This window comes from Chelonia mydas, chromosome 13 (genome assembly GCF_015237465.2).
Source record: "Chelonia mydas isolate rCheMyd1 chromosome 13, rCheMyd1.pri.v2, whole genome shotgun sequence".
NCBI classification, from domain to species: Eukaryota; Metazoa; Chordata; order Testudines; family Cheloniidae; genus Chelonia; species Chelonia mydas.
This window is the reverse complement of record NC_051253.2, coordinates 37,832,205-37,846,792: the sequence shown is the minus strand read 5'-3', so window position 1 is coordinate 37,846,792 and position 14,588 is coordinate 37,832,205. Positions and strand designations below refer to the sequence as shown.

At 42.4% G+C, this 14,588-nt stretch overlaps 1 pseudogene; it reads left to right on the top strand.

Annotated features, from left to right (window-relative positions):
• The first annotated feature begins 1,937 nt into the window (after window positions 1-1,937).
• LOC119563624 lies at window positions 1,938-13,405 on the top strand (annotated as a pseudogene).
• The last annotated feature ends 1,183 nt before the right edge of the window (window positions 13,406-14,588 follow it).

Here is a 14,588-nt window from a genome sequence, read left to right as displayed (position 1 = left end):
GCCACATTGAATTATGTATAACGCCTTACTCTACAGTCAGTCCCAATGAAGTTCAAACAAGGTACCATAGGAGTGCTGTTATGGCAGAATCTGACTCTGAGTGCGCAGTACAATTTCCCATCTCTGTAGTTACAATGATCTTCAAGCTTCAACTATAAGAAGCAACCACTTCTGTTCCCTTTAAGAGGTGCCATGGGTATACTTCTAAAAATAAACCCCTGATTTGACTAAAGAGGTGCACCAGAAATCTAAAGCACTAGACATTTGTGGACACTTCTGCATTTTTGGACCATAACCATTGGAATGCATTCATCCTCAGTGGAGCTCAACAGCATTCAGTGTGGTTCATCAAAATACACTTTGCCAATTAATGCTCTCTGAATTGCATAGTTTTCTATTCTCTCCTCCTTTCCCAGTTCAGTCCATGAATCAGGAAGGTTTGTGTTCAATATCTCAGAGTGATCTTAGCACCAATTAAGCCATTATTCCCAGGCCAAAGATGTGTGGGTTTTTTTAATTGAGTAAGCCCAGGTGAGCCAGTCGAACTCAATTGAAAACAATCTGTAATGCCCATCTACACTGGTGTAACATTTTCAAGATGTTTTGAGCTGATTGCCTACAACATAGCCAGCTCAAATGATCTTAAAGAATTTGCCCTGTGTCCGCATGTCAACTAAGGGTTCATTCATACTGAGATAAGTTCATCTGGTTGAGCTAAGTCAATTTGAAAACACATCCTTTTTTCACATATACAATGGGCCTAAGGGGGAACAGGATTTGGACGATAGTTTGCAGGAGAGACCAGAAGTTGGAGTCTGAAAAAAGCAACCTAAATGCTACATTTAAAAAAAGAAATCTTATGATATTTCCTCATACCTCCCAAACACTATGGGGACTGTGGATTTTTTCCTCTGGTTCCATCCTAGATAATTTCTCAGCTTTCTGTAGATGGCTCAGTGATTTGCTCCTAAATCATTTGGAGATTCTCACAGTTGGGCTGTCATCTAGGGCTTCAAAACCCCGAGCAAATCTGATGTTAGATAAGGCTCTGACGCTGCAGTCATACCCACTAGCATGAACCTATGAATCTGTGAAAAGAAAAGGAGTACTTGTGGCACCTTAGAGACAAACCAATTTATTTGAGCATAAGCTTTTGTGAGATACAGCTCACTTCATCAGATATATATATATATATATAGTGTCATATATTCTTGGGCATAACTCAGAACAAAGTGTGTGGAAAATGTTAACATTCCAATTTAGTTCTGTCTTACATATATTTTATATTGGCTTAGATCACTACACAAGGGCAAGGCAATGTAATCTCTGGCCCATTAGTTTGTAGAGAAGAAGCTAATATGAGGCTGGTTTGTCTGAACCATATCAAATCCTTATACTGTTACAGACAATGAGAGTTCTGCTGTTGGTGTCAATAGCACCATATAGCCCATGCTCCTAGATAGTATTTATTCTAGGACAACAAAAAAGCATGTGTTTAAAACAGCCAATTGCCACCATCGGCATGAGTGGTAATAGTTGCAGCTGGCCAAAAAATACCAGTTGTTTTTCACAGGAAATTTTGTTTAAAAATAAATCTGAAGAATTGTTTGTTTTGTTTTTGGTTTCAAGAAAACAAAACAAACAATTCTTCAGATTTGCTTTCTATTAGTTTTATTAATGAGAAAAGCAAACTCAACCTCTGAAAAAAATTCGGATTTAGAAATCTGAAAACTAAGTACTGTCACGAAAAAAGTCACATTTTAATTTTTTTGTACTTTAAATGCTGAAAAATATCATGTTAGTGTTTTAGAATCTATCTATCTATCTATCTATCGATCTTTATCTGCAAAATAAAATTCTATTTATTTTATTTATGTTTGTTACTTTTTACATATTCTTCTACTCTTACAGGTCAAAATTTTGCTGAATAAGTGTCAATGGAGAACAAAACATCTATCAACTATTTTGTTCTCTCCGGTGTTTCCAATGATCCACAGCTCCAGACTTTCCTCTTCCTGGTGTTTTTAGTTATTTATCTAATCACTCTGCTGGGGAACATGCTGATTATGCTTGTGATAAAGACTGATCCTCACCTTCAAACCCCCATGTATTTTTTCCTATTCCTGTCTAGCTATTTTTTCCTATTCCATTTATCCTTCCTTGATGTCTGCTATTCCTCAGTCACTCTGCCTAACATGCTGAAGATCTTCATAACAGATAAGAACACAATTTCTTTCAATGGCTGCATTGCCCAGATGTCCTTAATTTGCAAACTGGATACAATTAACTTAGGCTTGAATAAAGACTGGGAGTGGATGGGTCATTACACAAAGTAAAATTTTTTCCCCATGTTTATTCCCCCCCTCACCCCCCACTGTTCCTCAGACGTTCTTGTCAACTGGAAATGGCCCACCTTGATTATCATTACAAAAGGCTCCCCCTCCGGCCCCGCTCTCCTGCTGGTAATAGCTAACCTTAAGTGATCACTCTCCTTACAGTGTGTATGGTAACACCCATTGTTTCATGTTCTCTATGTATATAAATCTCCCCACTGTATTTTCCACTGAATGCACCTAATGATTTTGGGCAGGAGGGATAGCTCAGTGGTTTGAGCACTTGCCTGCTAAACTGAGGGTTGTGAGTTCAATCCTTGAGGGTGTGATTTGGGGCAAAAATTGGGGATTGATCCTGGTTTGAGCAGGGGGTTGGACTAGATGGCCTCTGGTCCCTTCCAACACTGATATTCTATGAAGTGAGCTGTAGCTCACGAAAGCTTATGCTCAGATAAATTTGTTAGTCTCTAAGGTGCCAAAAGTACTCCTTTTCTTTTTACTGAGAAAAAAGATCTCTGGCATGGCTGTGGCAGACCCAGGTCAGTTTACTTGGGTTTGGGTTGCGGGCTATACACTGCAGTTTAGATGTTTGGGCTTAGGCTATACTTTTCAACAGTAACTTTTCAAGAACCAATAAGGGAAGAAAACGATAATTTTGAAGTGTCATGGGAAATGTCCCTTTCCACCAGTAAACTTTTCTTGCAGGCATTTTGAAGACTTAAATTAAGCAATCCCAGCCTATCTGAACTAAGTGACTTCTTTGCTTTTGACTTCAATGGGACCAAAGTGTGGCAAACTTTGTCTAAAAGCTGAAGAAAAAGCACCTTTAGCTCATGCCAGGTACATTTTTAAAACCTTCAGAGAATTCAGAAGGTTATCCTGATGTTACACAAAATACTCAACAAGCAGAATTGTACTGTATGTTTGGGGGTAGGTAAACATTCATTTAAACCAGCGTTTCTCAAACTGGGGTCCGCAGACCCCTGGGGGTCAGTGAGGGTACCCCAGGGTATCCACAGGCCCCACTGATCAACTCCTCCCCCTCCTTCCCTTCCTCAAGTTCTCCCCTTCCCTCTATTTCCCAGAGCTTACTGAAGCCAAATTTGGAGATTTTAGGTGCTAAAAGTCCGGCAGCTCAGTGGAGCTAAGGCAGGCTTCCTGTCTGCCCTGAAACCACACCGCTCCCGAAAGACACCAGCATGTCCCTGTGGCCCCTGGGGGGGCAGGAAGAGGGTCTCTGCATGCTGCCACTGCCCTGAGCACCAACTCCGCAGCTCCCATTGGCTGGGAACTGTGGCCAACAGGAGCTGCGGAGGCAGTGCCTTTGAGCAGGTGTAGCGTGCGGAGACCCCTTGGCCCCCCATCTAGGAGCCACTGCCAGAGGGATATGCTGATCGTTTTCAGGAGCCACCCAAGGTAAGTGCCACCTGGCCAGAGCCTGAACCCCTCGTCCCCTCCTGCACCCCAACCCCATGCCCCTTACCAGAGCTCACACCTTGCCCCCAAACTCCCTCCCAGAGCCTGCACCCCACACCCACTCCTGCATCCCAACCCCCTGCCTCAGCTCTGAGCCCCCACCTGCACACAAACTCCCTCCCAGAGCCCACACCCCCTCCTGCACCCAACCCCCCTTCCCCAGCCTGGTGAAAGTGAGTGAGGGTGGGGGAGAGCAAGTGACTGAGGGAGCGGGGATCGAGTGAGTGGGGAGCAGGAAGAGGAGGGATGGGGCCTTGGGGGAAGGGGTGGATTGGGAGCAGGGCCTGAGGCTGAGCGTGGTGGGGGACTTGGGGGTCCCCAAAGGACTGTAAATCAAAATGGGGGGTCCTCGGATTGCTAAAGTTTGAAAACCACTGATTTAAACCATTTGAGGGACTGAGTGGTTTGGTGATTGAGAATGGACTATAGAACGTTTCTTATCCTCATGGTGAATTGTATTCTCATTTAAACTAAAGCAAACAAGGAGAAATTCCACTGAATTTTGTTCAGTTGCTCAACAGTTTAACTCAGGTCAGAGTTACCATGATAACTAACTCTGGGCAACCCATAATTTGAATGGTACACTAGATATTTACTCTTGGCATGTCAAAATTCTCATCTGATGTCTTTAAAATACTCAGACATATGACTCCTCTCCCCATGCCCAGCCATCTGATCTTCTGACTCAGAGCCCCCCCCCCCCCCAGCAATCTGACCTGATGTCCCGGAGACCCCACCCAGCAACATGACCACCTGCTGAATGAAAGAAATAGCCAATATATATATACTTAGTATTTTAATATAATTTAAATAAAAAATAAACATGCATCTGTGTGGCTTTTGTGGTAAAGCAATTGGCTGTTCAGACAGTCATCCGGGAGGGGTGATAGGCAAAAATTCAGAATTAATTGGAAACCGATGGGTTAATGCCTTGCTTTTTGCTCTTCACTGAGTATGAAGAGACACATGTCTCTGTAAAAGAAATCAATTCTGACTTGAGCTCCTCTCCAACGTAGCTGCATTTACCTATTCAAGGTAAAGAGTGCTCTGCTTTCCTATGTGCAGCTGTTGAGATAGTCTCTCACTCTTTAATTGCTACCACTAGGAATGATGGAGAAGCCTCAGATGTCTCACACTTCCTGTGATTCCCTTGGAACTGTTGCATAAGTCTGGTTACATTTTATTTCTGCTGAATTTCTTAGCTTGCTCGTAGAGATACCAGCGGCAGAGTCTGAGCCTGAGACATGGTGAAATAGTGGCAATTTCTGACACCCATCACCTCGGGGGATCTAGTCACTCCTGTGCATAAACATTTAGAGTGAAGAAGTCACTGTCTTTAAATTGGTGCGTAACAAAGGAATGCTTTGGTCCTTCGGGCCAGGTGTTTTTTATAATTCTATCAATTATTTCAGTATGTTGCCTATTCCTCCCCTCATCAAGGTTTTTTAAGTCCCTCACCCATCCACACAGGACCAGATTCACAAAGGGACTTTCGGGGCCTGACTTCCATGTTAGATGCCTAAATTGAAAACCTTTGCTCATCTGCTGACTAACTCGGTTGGTGCCTGAACTCATTTGACACCTACAATTTTTGCTGTGAAAGTTGCCCAGGCACCTACATTTCTGCCTCTGATCTTTCTGGTGCACTGATACGGCTGGACACCCAGATATCTCAGCCCTGGAGTGATCCACAACCCGGGGGAAGTTAGACCTTCCTCTGCCTATCTAATCCTATCCAATAGGCAAACACTAAGCACTGGATTAGGCCCTATTTAAAATCTGTCTGGAGAAGGAGGAGTCCACCTTATAACTATTAGCCCAGTGGTTAGTGCACTCACATGTGAGACCTAGAATCATAGAATCATAGAATCATAGAATATCAGGGTTGGAAGGGACCCCAGAAGGTCATCTAGTCCAACCCCCTGCTCGAAGCAGGACCAATTCCCAGTTAAATCATCCCAGCCAGGGCTTTGTCAAGCCTGACCTTAAAAACCTCTAAGGAAGGAGATTCTACCACCTCCCTAGGTAACGCATTCCAGTGATTCACCACCCTCTTAGTGAAAAAGTTTTTCCTAATATCCAATCTAAACCTCCCCCATTGCAACTTGAGACCATTACTCCTCGTTCTGTCATCTGCTACCATTGAGAACAGTCTAGAGCCATCCTCTTTGGAACCCCCTTTCAGGTAGTTGAAAGCAGCTATCAAATCCCCCCTCATTCTTCTCTTTTGCAGACTAAACAATCCCAGCTCCCTCAGCCTCTCCTCATAAGTCATGTGCTCTAGACCCCTAATCATTTTTGTTGCCCTTCGCTGGACTCTCTCCAATTTATCCACATCCTTCTTGTAGTGTGGGGCCCAAAACTGGACACAGTACTCCAGATGAGGCCTCACCAGTGTCGAATAGAGGGGAACGATCACGTCCCTCGATCTGCTCGCTATGCCCCTACTTATACATCCCAAAATGCCATTGGCCTTCTTGGCAACAAGGGCACACTGCTGACCTGTGTAATTCCCTCCTCCTCCTGATACAGAGAAAGGGTTTGAACAATGATCTCCCTGTCTCAGAAAAGTGCCCTATGCACCGAACTATGGGATAGTCTGATATATGGCTCCAGCAGTCTCTCCTGTTGGACCTGCTCCACTTTGGATAACTGTTTAAAGACTTATCAGAGGAAGGAGACTAGATCCAGGTCACCAACATTCCAGGTGCGTGCCCTGACCACCAAATGGAGTCATTTGCAGGCTTTTGCTGGCCCAGTGATTAGTTCCCTGAACCTTTCATTCAATGACACAGCGCTTTAATTGTCTTCCTGTGAATTCCCTTTTTTCTTTTTCAGAGCTGACCCCTCCTATCTCTGTATTTACCCCTGTGCAGCACTAAAATCATCTTGTGCTTGGAAGTTCTATTTTGCTGCTTCAGTTCCCACTTCTCTGAAGCTCCATTTCTCCCCCCATTAATGATCCTGAGATTAGTCTGGGGACCTGGAACTGCAAATCTCAGCAGACTAACTCAACAGCATCCCACTTGCAGCTGTTTACTTAAGCTGAGCAGCCCCTTGCTCCCCAAGTCAATGAGACTGAAAGGTAGTAAGGTAGCACAATCTGGCCTGGAGGATTCACAGGTGGGTGGAACCCTATGTTCAGGCTGATGGTGGCCAAGCCTGAATATTGGGTATTTGGTGTTGTGGTCATTTAATCCCAAACAGGAGCCAAGTAATAATAATACCTCGCTTTTATACACCCATTGCTTCCAAAGCATCATTGCCGCCATGTCACACAGATGGGGAAACAGACACAGGAAGGGGAAGTGACTTTGCAAGGTCAGACATGTCAGTGGCAGAGCTGGGTTTACCCCCCTCCCCCCCATTATATTTCAAAGTCAATGGTATTCCACTTTCAAATCCATCTCTATGTCTGTATTTTATTCTTTTGTGTCCCTTCCCCCCTTCTCAGTGCTGGTGGGAGGGTGAATTTTTGATTGGACTAGCATGGAAAAGACAATCCCTCGGGTCCTGAGATGGGGGGGAAAGGGCTGGGTCTGGCTGCTCCAGCACCTTCACGCCTCCTACCCAGAATGCACGTGGAGATTCTGATTTGTCCAAGAACATCAATAAAACTCAGGACACAACTAGCAAAAAACTAGCTCTCTCTTTGTCTAGGTTTTTCATTAAATCACCTATCACCATTTTTTTGAGTATCAGTTATTTTTCAGAGCCCAGGGTAAGATCCACAAAGGATGAAACCATTTTAAATTGTTTGTCATGTGCAGCTGGGGAATCATCTGCTGTTGGCTTTATTTCATTTATTCACCTCACTCTTCATCAGTCATGCTCCAGGATGGGTTGGGGCAGCTAAGGGCTGCAACGGGTATGAAGTTCAGAGGGTTCTGCAGTCAAGTGAGCCTCAGATGAAAGAATGGGACCCGTCAAAGGAATCATAACATTCAAAAACCGGTAGGAGAACACTTCAACCTCTCTGGCCACTCAGTAACAGATTTAAAGGTGGCACTATTACAAAAGAAAAGCTTCAAAAACAGACTCCAACGAGAAACTGCTGAGGTTGAATTAATATGCGAATGAGATCCATTAACTTGGGTTTGAACAGTGACTGGGAGTGGCTGGGTGATTACACATATTAAATCTATTGCCCCACGTTAAGTATCTTCACACCCTCTTGTTAACTGTCTAAATGGGCCACCTTGATTATCGCTACAGAAGTTTTTTTCTCCTGCTGATAATAGCTCATCTTAATTAATTCGCCTCTTACTCCACCTTTTCAATCAAGTTCTCTGTATGTATATATATATCTTCTTACTGTATGTTCCATTCTATGCATCCGATGAAGTGGGCTGTAGCCCACAAAAGCTTATGCTCAAATAAATATGTTAGTTGCTATGGTGCCACAAGTACTCCTGTTCTTCTTCCTGCTGACAGACGTTATAGTAGACAGTCCCACTGTCTGGAGTGGCTCACCACTGTGACTGCCCATCCCAGGGCAGACTGTCAGAAAATAGGGCAGATACCCCAAGCTGGTGGCATGTTCTATAATTAGATTTCACCAAGCCAGTAACAAACGTGAACTCCTGGATCACTATATTGGCTTTACCATGGAGTCATAGAGAGCCGCCTTGGGCTCTCCAGCCTATCTCATCACCCAGACAAACTGGAATCAGTGATAATGGTCACATAGAGCAAAAATCACGTCACATCAGTTTACTCCCAGTCCCAAAGCACTAGTTACTTCCCCAGGTGAACTGGTACTCCAGATCCCACACCAAAGACAACTCTGGCAACCAATTCTCTAGTAAACTAACTAGAGCTTTATTAGCCAAAGAAAAAAAAAAGAGAGATATTGAGAGGTTAAAACAGGTAAAATACATAAACAGGTGAGTCAACATCTGTAAGACCCAAATGATAGCAGAGATGTAGTAATCTGCCAGTTTCCCAAAAGTCTCTTCAGTGCTATCCAGAGAAACTCTGGGATCTCCCTCTTCTTGTTAAGTTATTTTGCCCTGTTAGAATCCAAACAGTCCAGAGACAAAGGATCTCTCTTTGAATCAGTACTTATAGCTTATTTTAACAAACAACACTCTGACTATTGTCTGTATCCAAACAATGGCCAATTGCTTTGAATTTAGCACACTTCTTCATTTGCATTCAGTGAAGTATTTAGTTATAGTGATATACATAATATAATTATAATAGGAACAGATAAGTGAAAACAATACAAGTAACATTCCATTAGTATTCATGAAGTTCCAACACCTGAATACACTCTCACCTTAACACACACTTTGATCTAGGGTTATTTTATTACAGGACATGCATAATGTAAATATAGTGCAATAGAAAACAACAGGATATAGAGTTGCAAAAAATACAGTTAATATCTCCTTTGATCTCTATTAACACACAAGTGAATTGGCCTGAATTAATATGAACACATTTATCTCCTTTGATATTCACACATGAATGAATTGGCCTGACTCTGGCCTGCCGTGGTCCGTCAGTGTCACATAGACATTTTCTGAAAACCAGGATTACAATCCTATCCTGATAGTGCCTATCACCTCCAGAGAAAGGGAAGTGCCTAGAAAATGTAAAAGGCAACTTAGTTTGATAGCATCCTGCCTGGCAAGAACTCACTTATCAATACTGGGATGTGAAATCCTCACTTCTGTATTGTTTTGTCATTATAGTTCCCACTTTGCTATTGTTTGTCTGTATAATCTCTGTCTGGTTCTGTGATTGTTCCTGTCTGCTGTATAATTAATTTTGCTGGGTGTAAACTAATTAAGGTGGTGGGATATAATTGGTTACATAATCATGTTACAATATGTTAGGATTGGTTAGTTAAATTTCAGGGAAATGATTGGTTAAGGTATAACTAGGCCGAACTCAAGTTTTACTGTATAGTCTGCAGTCAATCAGGAAGTGAGTGGGTGGGAGTGTGGGTGGGTGTGTGAGGGGGAAATGGGAACAGGGAATGGGGGTAAGGAAATTGCAATCATGTTTTGCAAAAGAGGGGAGATGGGAACAGGGAATAGGGGTAAGGAAATTGCAATCATGTTTTGCTAAAGGGGGAAATGGGAACAGGGAATGGGGGTAAGGAAATTGGAATCATGTTTGGCTAAGGGCAGGAATGGGAACAAGGACACAGGTGGAAGGCTCTGTGGTGTCAGAGCTGGGAAGAAGGACACTAAGGAAGGAAACTGGAATCATGCTTGCTGGAAGTTCACCCCAATAAACATCGAATTGTTTGCAGCTTTGGACTTTGGGTATTGTTGCTCTCTGTTCACGCGAGAAGGACCAGGGAAGGAAGCTGGTGACGGAATAAGCCCGCTAACAAAGAGTCAGCCGTAAGGGGGGCAACACGTGGAGACCCCATTCCCCACCCCCCAGGGTCCTCAGGTCTGCTTCTGGAAGCAGTGTGGGGCCAGGGGAGGTAGTAAGTCTGCCTTAGCCCTGCTGCATCGCCGGACTTTTAGCATGCAGGAGATGCTGGGAGGGAGGGGAAGGGGTTGAGGGAGGGATGGGGAAGCAGCACTGTACTCTGTGTGCAGTACACAAAATTGCTTGTGATTACATTTGAATGGTGAACTCTTGATTAAATATTAATATGGTGAATTAATGATTAATATGGTGAATTAATGGATTGTTGGTTGGTTAAGAATAAGCAAATGTCCTGATTTGAGAAATACAGTTCGAGTTAAAAAGTTGATCTTAAAAAAACACAGCATTAAACTAGTAAGCAAATTCTCCTTGGACTCAATAAGAGGGGTTAACCTATTGGATTCTAATATATTGGCAAATCTAGTTTGTGAGATTTCAGCTTCAAAATCTAACTGGCAACCTAGCAAATTCATAAATCAAACCCCTTTCATGCTCACAGGGTCCAGATCCCCAACTGGTATGAATCAGTGATCTGCATTTGAAAGTTAATAGAAAAACACTGATTCACACCAAGTGAGAATCAGCCAATGGACTTCAATGAGATTAATTGGGAGAATAAATGCTACTCATGTTGGTAGGACAGTAATCTAGTTGTGACCTGCACCCAAATTTTCTTTTAAAAATTATCAATATTCAATAGATGCAGTCCATGTAATCCCTTATTTGGTAATGTAATGATCTTCTGTCTGCTCCCAATTTCGGCTATGCCACAAACAATTAATTGTTGCATAGTGCGTCTTTAAATGTTATGGTTGCATAGAAAAATGAGAGTTGGTTGTGTGGATGGATAGATGGATAGGTGAGAGAGAGTTGATTAGATAGACAAATGAATAAGGGAAGAGAGAGAGAGTGAGAGAGAGGAAAGGATCAATATATAGAGAAAAAAGAGTGTGTGTTAAAGAGGGACAGATGGACAGAATATGAACAAACAGATTCATAGATAGAGGGATTGATAGCTATATATGGGATGACTAGAAAGAGAGAGAGAGAGAGACAGACAGAGAGATGGATGAACAGATCGACAAATAAATATTCAGAGAGGGAGAGAGAAAGAGAGGTAAACAGATTGATAGAGAAAGGTAAAGCAAGGCATTAGGAAATGAGGGAAAATGTCAGCTGTTAAAGGCTTATATAACTTCTCACTTAGACAGTGGGTTGTCACCAAAGTGGATACAGTTCGCCCTTCTCTACTTGAGAAGCTGTGGAAAGAAATTATCTCTGCTTGGTGGAGAAAGGAGGTAGAGAACAAATAAAGGGCATATTGGAAGTCACTGGGAGTCCAGAATTAATTCAGCAAAGAGGATGAGGTTAAAATGGCTGAGATTTTTAAAGGTGCCTGAGGGAATTAGGTGTCCAAGTCCCATTGAGTCCATGGCAATTTGGCTTCTAACTCCCCCTTAGATCCCTTTGAATACCATAGCCATTAAATACTGGTAGAATGAATATCTATCTATCGATCTATCTATCCCCTTATATACCCATGTATCTATCTAATCAACTGTCTCTCACCTATCCATCCACCCACCCATCTTTAGATATCTCATCTAAATCTGACAAACTCATTTGAAGGAATGAATGTTTATGAGAGCATAATTTATTGAAAAAAAATGCTCCTTGTTTTCTAATTGGGAATTGTACTCAGGTACCTTCTCATTTGCAAAGATGTATTTATTTGAATTGTTTAGTTTTGATTGAACTCAAACTGGTTATATGTTCCTGTTTCTGTCTCTTTATTGGACCGGCATAATCCTTCATTTATTTATTATTTTTAATGTAAACAAAACCTGAGCTGGAAAATTGCATCATCCGAACATTCTTTCCTATATGATTAAAATTCACTTTTCTCAATTTTTTTATGATTCAGTAGGCTAGTCACAGAACACACAATTTTTTTCTGTGCAGCGGACCCTCACCAGACCTGTATGCTATTTAAAACTCCCTTAAACACGAAAAATAAAACTTAACCCCTGCAAATGGTCAGTGTCATGAACTAGCAAACACAAGAAGGATCTGGACAAAGCAGAAGCAATATTTTATTACAGTGAATTTGGGGCATTCATATAATTCCAGACATCAGTTGTATCTTCAAGAACAAGCAGAAGGTCTCTGTTCTTTCCAAGATCCAAAATGAAATCTGCTAGCATCTTTCTCAGTTTCAACATCCATTAATGACACTGTTGATCTTTATTTCTTAGTTTTCCTATCACTGCAGGCTCTCATGATTCTGAACATGCTAATGGAGAATCAAACCCACACTGACTGAGTTTACTCTCCTGGGTCTTTCCAATGAGCCACACCTCCAGATTTTCCTGTTTCTGATGTTTTTAGCTATTTACCTAATCACTCTCTTGGGGAACATGATGATAATGCTGGTGATATGGGCTGACCATCACCTTCACACCCCCATGTACTTCTCATTGAGTAACTTATCCTTTCTCTACATCTTTTACTCCTCAGTCACAGTCCACAAAATACTGGAGAGCTTCCTAGCAGAGAAGAAGATAATTTAGCTCCATGGGTGCATGGCCCAGCTGTTCTTTTTCTTTTTTCCAGCTACCATGGAGTGCTACCTCCTGGCTGTGATGCCTTATGACAGATACACTGCCATATGTGAGCCACTGCATTACTTGAAAAAGATGAGTGGGTATGTTGGTGCATGGATCGCTGGCTTGCTAAATTCCCTTGTCAACACTCTCTTTGTAACTGACTTACGCTTCTGTGGGCAAAAGGAAATTAACCATTTCTGCTGTGAGCTTACGGTCCTATTACCACTTTCTTGCATTGACATGTTTATCAATGAAATGGTGCTGTTTGCCTTCACTATGATTTTAGGGATGTTCTCCCTCCTGATAAGCCTGATCTCTTAGATGTTCATCATCTCCACCATCCTGAGGATACCCTCCAAGGAGGGAAGATGTAAAGCTTTCTCCAGATGCACCTCCCATCTCATAATGGTTGGTTTGTTCTATGGGACTAGGCTTATAAGCTACATACGAACTGACTCTAGCTACTTTCTCACTCTGGAAAAGGTGGTGTCCATCCAGTACAGTGTCTTAACTCCCATGTTCAACCCCATCATCTACAGTCTGAAGTATAATGAAGTGAAAAGTAGTGTGTTGGAAGTGCTCAGAAATTGCAAATAGGAAGACATTAATGTGAACCTGGTGTCTGAGGGTGAGATTTTTAAAACTACCGTAAGGTCAGATTTTTAAAGATATGTGGGGCCTATGGGATTTTCAAAAGCATTTAGGTGCTTAACACACATTGAAATCACCACCTTTGAAAATATCAGTCATAAAACATAACGACTATAGCAGTGAAATAGAAGTATCTGTAAGTGTATTGGTAATGTGTGATATGTCTGTTTGTCAGGGCAAGATCCTCAGCTGGTGTAACTTGGGAAAGATCCATTGACTGCAGTTGGGCTACATGGATTTATGCGAGCTGTCAACCTGTCATATTGCTTTCAGTAGAGCTATATCAAGTAAAACCAGCTGTAGATCTGGCCCATTGCTTTCAGTGGAGTTATACTGATATAGATAAGCTACGGATCGGGCTTCTTGACTCCATTTGTGTTATATCTATTTATACTGTGGTGGAAAATTAACCACACATTGTATTTGGATCAGAACAAACCTAAGGCTCCTTTATTCAAGCATGCACATACAGGAAGAGTCAGCCGGAGCTGCGCTGGCGTAAACAGAAATACAGGAGTTTATATTGCTGAAAACCACAAATTTGCCAAACCCACTTCCTTCAATAGCATTTTCTTTATTTGGCATATAGTGCAAGCTTCAACAGTAGCTTTGCCTTACTTGGAGTTTAGCAAAAACAAGCTTTTCCTGTTATTGACAGGTGTTTCCTTTCCGGTTAATGGTTTTTTCTAACTTCTAGCGGTTATGGTTACATTTCTTAAGCTGTGCTGTTGCAATTGCCCCACAATGGAATTTTCCTTACTCTCTTCTTAGGCTTCATATACACAGCTTGACCAAAGTTTTAGGCCTATTAGTTTAGGCCTACTAAATTTTTCCTTCACAATACCTACTGGAGATAATCCAGGAAGTTTTTGGAAAGCGTAGGGGACAATTTCCTGGTGCAAGTGCTAGGGGAGCCAACTAGGGGGGGCGCTTTTCTTGACCTGCTGCTCACAAACCGGGTAGAATTAGTGGGGGAAGCAAAAGTGGATGGGAATCTGGGAGGCAGTGACCATGAGTTGGTTGAGTTCAGGATCCTGATGCAGGGAAGAAAGGTAAGCAGCAGGATACGGACCCTGGACTTCAGGAAAGCAGACTTTGACTCCCTCAGGGAACAGATGGCCAGGATCCC